Below are 8,712 nucleotides of genomic sequence, written 5' to 3' on the forward strand. Positions count from 1 at the left end.
GGGATCTTCTCTTAGTCTTGTGTATTACTTTACTAATTTGCAGTTGATACATTTCCAGCATTAATGAACAAATGTCAATGATTCTCCCCCAACCCCCTTACTATTCTTACCATTGCCTCTGCTATAGAACATTATAGAACATTATATCTACTTCAACTGAATATTTACTTCGACGGGATGGATTCAACCTTTAGCTTGCTGCATTTTACTTATCCTGACACAAATTTTGGATCTGCACTCGATATTCACTTGAGTTCAACATCGCTGGTCATCTTGCACCCAAGACATTGTGGTCCCAGATATATCCTAAAATAGTATGGTGCAAGGCTAGGACAGTAGAATCCTGGAGTACTAATAGCATGACAAAGCTAATAGTAAAACAAGCAATTTGACATGAAATATGTGAACAGGTTAGTATTTTCATGGATTTTTGAGTTGGCCCTTCAAGCCTGCTCCCACTATTCAATATGATCACCCAACTCAGTATCCTGATCCTTTAGCCCGAAGAACTATACATAAGGTCTTGAAAACATTCAATGTCCTGGCCTGAACAGCTCTGTGGTAGAGAATTCTAAAGACTTACCACTCTGGGTGAAAGTAAGTTCTCCTCATTCGAATCCTGAATGGCCAACAGATTTAGAACCAACAGTCTGAATATATTTGCACTGCTTATCAACTCATTTGAAGATCCACTCAACAATTGTAACGAATCCAACAATACGTGCAAATATCTGGAGAGGTGTTAGAATATAATACACCAAATGTTTTATTAACTGGCACATATGAGGCCAGACGTATGCCGTTGATCAAATATTCCATATAGTCGAGGTTCACAATGTAAATACACACACTAAGTAATGGAAACATCATGCAGCTCTACGATCCAGTAAAAATATGAGAACGTTACCTTTCTTTTACTAATACAAAACAAAGAACTGTGGATGCTGGAGATCTGAAACAAAAAACAAATTGCTGAAGAAACTCAACAGATCTGGCAGCATTTCAAGTCCAGGAACTCCAGTTCTGATGAAGAAACTGGTTAAGACTTCCTTTTAATGTTTATTTTAAGTTTTTATTTCTTCTAGACTGTCTTCTACATCTATATCACTAGGTTTATTTTTTTTCTTTTGTGTAACAAACTTATATTCTCTTGTTTAAGAACAGTTGCCATCTTGTGAATATGTTTCAGTGAATAACCACCATGTTAACCAACTGCAAAACTTAAATACATCAAACTTTGTATTAACCAGCACCTATGGCACCAGGAGTGTGCCATTTAAACAAATATTCCGCTTGATCAAGAGATCAATATAATCAATGTAAAAACATACACTAAGTAATAGAAATTTAATGTAAGGGGTATACCTGTCAGTGTTACACTAGATTTACAGCATAAATCCCTTCATTAATAATACAATTTAACCTTAAATAAAACTTACCAGTAGAGAGTCTTCTCACTCGCACCCTCAACAGAACAGTAGATTATGGTACTTGAGAAATTAACTCAAAGTTCAATCAATTGTTAATATTTCATGGGGCCATTTGACTGAATAAGTATATTTACATTGAGATAGATAAGTTAAAAAACTATAATAATTGGATAGAAAAATACAGTAAACTTGCTGGTATTTGAGGTATATAATTTCAGTAGTCATTCAGAAACAATTGATTTGAGAGTCAAAGAATTTCTTTTGTGTTCAAATTCTTATCTCGTTATATCAATCAAAACTTCCACCTCCATTCTAACTGATTAAAAACTTAATAGCCATCTAGGTTTATTCAATACATTTGCATAAGTAGTGTGACTCTTTGATTTTTTTACTTATAAATTCTGTGTCCAATGCATTCTCCCTCCCTAGCTGCCTAAGGAGCAGGGACTCTGAAAGCTTGTGGTTTTAAATAAACTTGTTGGACTATAGCCTGGTGTTGAAAAATGTGTTGCTGGAAAAGTGCAGCAGGTCAGGCAGCATCAAAGGAGCAGGAGAATCGACGTTTCGGGCATAAGCCCTTCTTCAGGAATATAACCTGGTGTTGTATGATTTTTAACATCGTCTACCCCAGTCCAACACGGTCACCTCCACAACATATTTATTGTATATAAATGTACTTTAGATTTTCCTATATGAATACGTAGAATGAAACAAATTTTATTGATCTCTTGAATTTAATCTTGCAACCTGAGCAGTCGGAATCTGTTTCCAAAACTTTCAAATTTGTGACATCAACTATCTATCTTCTACAAATGAACCCTGCACAAAGAGGAGACCAATTGTGTAGGATGCTTTGAGCTGGAAGATGGAGAGGGAGAGGTTGAGTCTATGCCCACTTCCATTCCCAATGTGGTAAGTGACGAAGGATGACTAAAACCTGGAGATTTTACCATTGGTAAAGTGGAAAACTTTTCAGGGGTAAGTTAATGAAAACAAAGTGGACGGAGACCAAATAAGAACCAAAGAGAAAGGATTTTTATTTAACCTATTTATTTTCTAATCAACCTGCTCAGAGATGTTATTACAAACCATTGCAGCAGTTGGGACTTGAACTCAGGCCTCCCAGACCAGGGACAGTGACAGTGCCAGTGCCACTCCACCACAAGAGGACCTTTTAGGGTTGTTCTTGAACAGAGGAGTAAGTGTAGGCAATTCAGCCCTTCAAGCTTGCTCCATCATTTAATATGATCACAGATAATATAGATAAACCAATATATCTATATAATAAATATAGTTATAAATATAATGTATCAAAAACTCCCAGGATAGTGACAGCATAGGGTGCTCTCTCAATGATGTTGCAGTCATATACTTGAAGGATAGACATAAGCCAAGCAGAGATGCAGAGTTAATCTCAGTCTAAACTGTCTCCATCAGACACATACACACAAAGACACAATCCTGAACTCTGACTGTGATGCAGATGACACCAAAATTGGTGGTGTAGTGGACATTTTAGTGCATTGATGAAGAGCTTATGTTGAAATGTCGACTCTCCTGCTTCTCGGATGCTGCATGACCAGCTGTGCTTTTCCAGCACCACACTCTTCGACTGATCTCCAGTATCTGCAGTCCTTACTTTCTCATACAGACGTTGGGAGGTCATGTTGCGTGTGTACAGGACATTGGTTAGGCCACTTTTGGAATACTGCATTTAATTCTGGTCTCCCTGCCATAGGAAAGCTGTGTGAAGCTGAAAGGATTCAGAAAAGATTTACAAGGATGTTGCCAGGGTTAGAGGGTCTGAGCTATAGGGAGAGGCTGAATAGACTGCGGCTGTTTTCTCTGGAGTGTCAGAGGCTGAGGGGTGACCTTATAGAGGTTTATAAAATCAGCAGCATGGATACAGTGAATAGTCACAGGATAGGTGAGTACAAACTAGAGGGCATAGGTGTAAGGTGTGACGACCCTGCTCCTTTGACAAGGTTATTCTGTCCTTGATATTTTTTTCCCTCGGGGTCGTAAATATACAAAACTTCTGATATATCTGCTCTGGATGGGTTTTAGGGCCAATTTGATTAGAGCTAACAAATACTGCCTCAGGAAAAGGCTTTCAAGTTAAAACAAAACTTGTACAATGAAAGGGGAGTGGCCAGTTATCTCAGCTCAGCTTTTCTCTGATTTGTTTTGGTTTTAGCAGTCTGGCTGTTTTGAGCTGCTGATCAAAGCACATGGAAGAAGTTGTTCCATGCTGCATCTCTCTCCAGGAAGACCCTGTGTTTGATTTTATCTTTTTTATGCAAAGGGGGTATTTATGGGGATGTTGCAAGAATTTGGAATGGCATCATTAAGTTGCGATAGAGTCAGGATTTTAAATAGTTATTCTATATTCTGTTCTCTTTAGTTTGTATTTCATTCGATAATCTTGCAAATAAATTTTGTTTTGTTTAAAACTAAGTCATTGGGCGAGCTGCATCACTCCTGGAATATCCACTCTACACTAGCAACGTTGGGGTCCAGACTACTTTCCTGAAATGTTTTGAGGGGGTCTGGCTTGGTCCATAATAAAGGTGAGAGGGGAAAGATTTGAAAGGGATCTAAGGGGCAACATTTTCATAGAGGTTTATGTGTGTATGGAATGAACTGCTAAAGGAGATGGTAGAGGCTAGTGCAATTACAACATTTACAAGGCACTTGGATGGATATGTGAATAGGAAGGGTTTCGAGGAATATGGGCCAAATGAGATTAGATTAATTTATGATATCTGGTCAGCATGGATGAATTAGACTGAAGGGTCTGTTTCCACGCTGTACATCTCAGACTATGATCACATCCCTGTTTAAAGTTGAGAAACTACAACATTTGTAAAACATTTATAAAAGTGTGACTTAGGTGATGAAATACTCAAAAAATGTAAGTACAAATAAAAGTTTGAAATGGGACCACAATTTGAGAATGCACGTCAATAGTGCAAGCAGGACCCTGACCTTCCTGTAGGTGCTCATTTCAACACAGCACTCTGCTCGCATGCTACTTGTCTGTCCTTGAGCCACGTCACTTCCGCCTCTGCGATCACCGCCAGGAATACCACCACTACAATCGCCAGAGCCTCCACAAATGCTGCCTGCCACGTCACCTCTGCCACCAACCCACCCTCCACACCCAGCAACTTCCCTTGTCGCCGCAGATGTAAGTTTGTTAAGAGCATGCTATCAAGCAGCACCTGCTCAGTGGTGCCTAATTTGGGTTTCGCCAGGACCACTCAGCTCCTGACCTCATTACAACCTTGGACAAAAGAGCTGAATTCCAAAAGGTGAGAGGAGAGTGACAGCCGTTGACATCAAATCCACATTTGACCGAGTATGGCATCAAGGAGCCCAAGCAAAAATGGAGTAAATGGGAATCAGGGGGGCAAACACTCTTCTGGTTAGAGTCATACCTGGCACAAAGGAAAATGGTTGTGGAGGGTCAGTCATCTCAGCTCCAGGACATCTCTAGGAGTACCTCAGGATAATATTTTAGGCCCAACAATTTTCAGCTGCTTCATCAATGACTTTCCCTCCATCATAAGGTTAAAAGTGGGGATGTTTGCCTTTGATTGCACAGTGTCCAGCGCCATTTGCGACTCCTCAGATACTGAAGCAGTCTGTGCTCAAATGCAACAAGTGCGGCATGGTGGCTCAGTGGTTAGCACTGCTGCCTCACAGTGCCAGGGACCCGAGTTTGATTCCAGCCTCAGGCGACTGTGTGGAGTTGGCACATTCTCCCCATTTCTGTGTGGGTTTCCTCTGGGTGCTCTGGTTTCCTCCCACAATCCAAAGATGTGCAGGTTAGGTGAATTGGCCATGCTAAATTGCCCATAGTGTTAGGTGCATTAGTCAGGGGTATATGTGGGGAATGGGTCTGGGTGGGTTACTCTTCGGAGAGTCGGTATGGACTTGTTGAGCCGTAGGGCCTATTTCCATTCTGTAGTTAATCTTAAACATAGAACGTTACAGTGCAGTACAGGCCCTTTGGCCCTTGATGTTGTGCCAACCTGTGAAATTAATCTGATGCCCATCTAACCTACACCATTCCATTATTATCCATTTGTCCAATGCCCCTTTAAATGCCCTTAACATTGGCAAGTCTACTATTATTGCAGGCAGGCCATTCCACGTCCCTCCTACTCTGAATAAAGAAACTACCTCTGAAATCTGTCCTAAATCTATCACCGCTCAACTTAAAGTTATGTCCCCTCGTGTTAGCCTTCACTATCCAAGGAAAAAGGCTCTCACTATCCACCCCATCTAACCTTCTGATTATCTGATACGTCTCGATTAAAGGTGACAAAATCACCTGTTTTGTCACCTTCTTGAAGAACTTAATAAAGTTAGTGAGGTTCAACCTACCCTTCACAAAATAGTGTTGACTATCCCTAATCAAATTATTCCTTTCCAGATGATTATCTTTTATAACCTTTTCCAACACCTTACCCACAACCGAAGTAAGGCTCACTGGCCTATAATTACCAGGGTTGTCCCGACTCCCCTTCTTAAACAAGGGAACAATATTTGCTATCCTCCAGTCTTCTAGCACTATTCCTGTCAACAATGATGACATAAAGATCTGCAATCTCCTCCCTGACTTCCCAGAGAATCCATGGATAAATCTCATCCAGCCCCGGGTCTTATCTATTTTCAGATCTTCCAAAATTGCTAAAATCTCCTCTTTGGCAACCTCAAAACCATCTAATCTTGTAGTCTGTATCTCTGTATTCTCACTAACATTGCCCTTTTCCCATGATCAAAGTTTGTGCGAAGATTTGTAGCTCGGGTGCTCGTTGTTGTGGTTCTGTTCGCCGAGCTGGAAGTTTTTGTTGCAAACGTTTCGTCCCCTGGCTAGGCGACATCATCAGTGCTTGGGAGCCTCCTGCGAAGCACTTCTTTGATGTTTCCTCCAGTGTTTATAGTGGTCTGTCCCTGCCGCTTCCGGTTGTCAGTTTCAGCTGTCCGCTGTAGTGGTTGGTATATTGGGTATATCATCCACAAACTCCATCAACAAACACATCGACCTGGACCCAATATACCAACCACTACAGCGGACAGCTGAAACTGACAACCGGAAGCGGCAGGGACAGACCACTATAAACACCGGAGGAAACATCAAAGAAGCGCTTTGCAGGAGGCTCCCAAGCACTGATGATGTCACCTAGCCAGGGGACGAAACGTTTGCAACAAAAACTTCCAGCTCGGCGAACAGAACCACAACAACTTTTCCCATGAATACTGATGAAAAGTATTCATTATAATCGCTTCTCCTATGTCCTCAGATTCCACACACAACCTTCCACTACTACCTTTGATTGGCCCCACCTTTCTTCCTACCTGTGTCGTTGGTGCCTATGTGGACCATGACTTAGGGCTGCCCCCCCTCCCCTTCAAGGATCCTGAAAACACAATCAGAGACATCACGAACCCTGGCATCTGGGAGGCAACACATCAATTCTGAGTCTCTCTCGTTCCCACAAAACCTATCTGTCTCCCGAACTATGGAGTCCCCAAGACTAAAGCTCTGGTCCTCTTCCTCCTTCCCGTCTGAACCACAGGGACAGACTCTGCGCCAGAGACCTGTGCCGCATTGCTTACCCCTCAGTCGTACCCCCCCCCAACAGTATCCAAAACGGCATACTTGTTGTTGAGGGGAACCACCATAGGAGACCCCTGCACTGCCTGCCAGTTCCCTTTCCTAGCCCTGACGGTAACCCACCGACCTTCTTCATTTGGCTGTGAAGTAACTACCTCCATGTAATTTCTCTCAATAACCCCCTCTGCCTCCTGAATGATCCAAAATTCATCCAGCTCCAGCTCCTGTTCCCTAACATGGTTCTCAAAGAGCTGGAATTGGGTGGACCCCTACCTTCCACATACTGTAGGAGGAACATTCAACTGCCCTAACCTCCATTCCTGCTATTCTAAATTTCCAAACAGACTGCCGAGAAAAAAACACAAAACAAAACACTTGCCACCTTACCAACCAACGCACTGAAATTGTTTTTGGTGAGAGGAGGAGGATGAGTGGACTATCCGAGTAGTGCTTCGGGTAAAGCAACCACCTAAATATGTGACCTCATGACCTCTCTAACTGCATTCAGGAACTGAAGTAAAACTGGAACTAAAAAACAAATTTAAAATGTATACTCATGTATCCCAACAGGCTCCACTGCTCCCTGGAGACCTCGTGACCTCTCCAACTGTGACCAGGAGCTGAAGTAAAACCAGAACTAAAAGAAATTTAAACCGTATACGAACACATCCTGACAAGCTCTGCTACTCCCTGGAAATCTTGTGACCTCTCCGACTGTATCTAGGAACTCTGGTAGTCAGTGTGGGGAATGAGCATATGACTTTGTTCTGCCTTTCGCACATTCCAAACATCAACCTGAATTATCAACATCTTTTATTCACCAGCACTCTTACATCCCTCCCCCCTCCCCAACTATAGAAGAAATGCTGCCCCCTCCACACTTGATCATGTACACTTGATATGGTTAGTTGTTTCTCTCCCTCTCCATGGATGCTGTCTGACCCACTGTGATCTCCAGCATTTGTTGTTTTCAGTACAGATTCCAGCATCTGCAATAATTTGCTCCTACAGATCTCTGATCCTCTGGCTCGCACTTCGTTAACTGACCTTCCTACTGTCAACTCTTCATGATCGCTTCCCTCATGCCACCTGTCTCATCTCAAGGATTAGGAAGAAGGAAGCAGTGAGTGAAGAGTAGTAGAGAAAAAAAGGCATATTTCTGAACTTTAAACATTAATTTCAAATACTTTCATTTGCAAATATGGGAATTTAAGAATATTTTAAACTCTTAATTTTTTTTAATAGATTCCATAGGACCTGTTCTAACTATACATTTACTTGATGTAATATGAAAATCTGATCTGCTTAACATCGTTTCATTTAATGTTGCACTTGTCAGAAGAGCAACTATAAAATTAAACAAAGTACTATGGAAGTAGTCAGCAAAAATGACTGGATTTATGCTATAATGTGGGGGTGGGATCCAGGAAGATAGTGAGGAAAGAGATCAATCTGAGACTGGTACAGTTGAGAACAGAAGAGAGTCAAACAGTCAGGGCAGGCAGGGACAAGGTAGGACTAATAAACTAAATTGCATTTATTTCAATGCAAGGGGCCTAACGGGAAGACAGATGAACTCAGGGCATGGTTAGGAACATTGGACTGGGATATCATAGCAATTACAGAAACATGGCTCAGGGATGGGCAGGACTGGCA

Source organism: Chiloscyllium plagiosum, chromosome 7 (assembly GCF_004010195.1).
Source record: "Chiloscyllium plagiosum isolate BGI_BamShark_2017 chromosome 7, ASM401019v2, whole genome shotgun sequence".
Taxonomy (NCBI): domain Eukaryota; kingdom Metazoa; phylum Chordata; class Chondrichthyes; order Orectolobiformes; family Hemiscylliidae; genus Chiloscyllium; species Chiloscyllium plagiosum.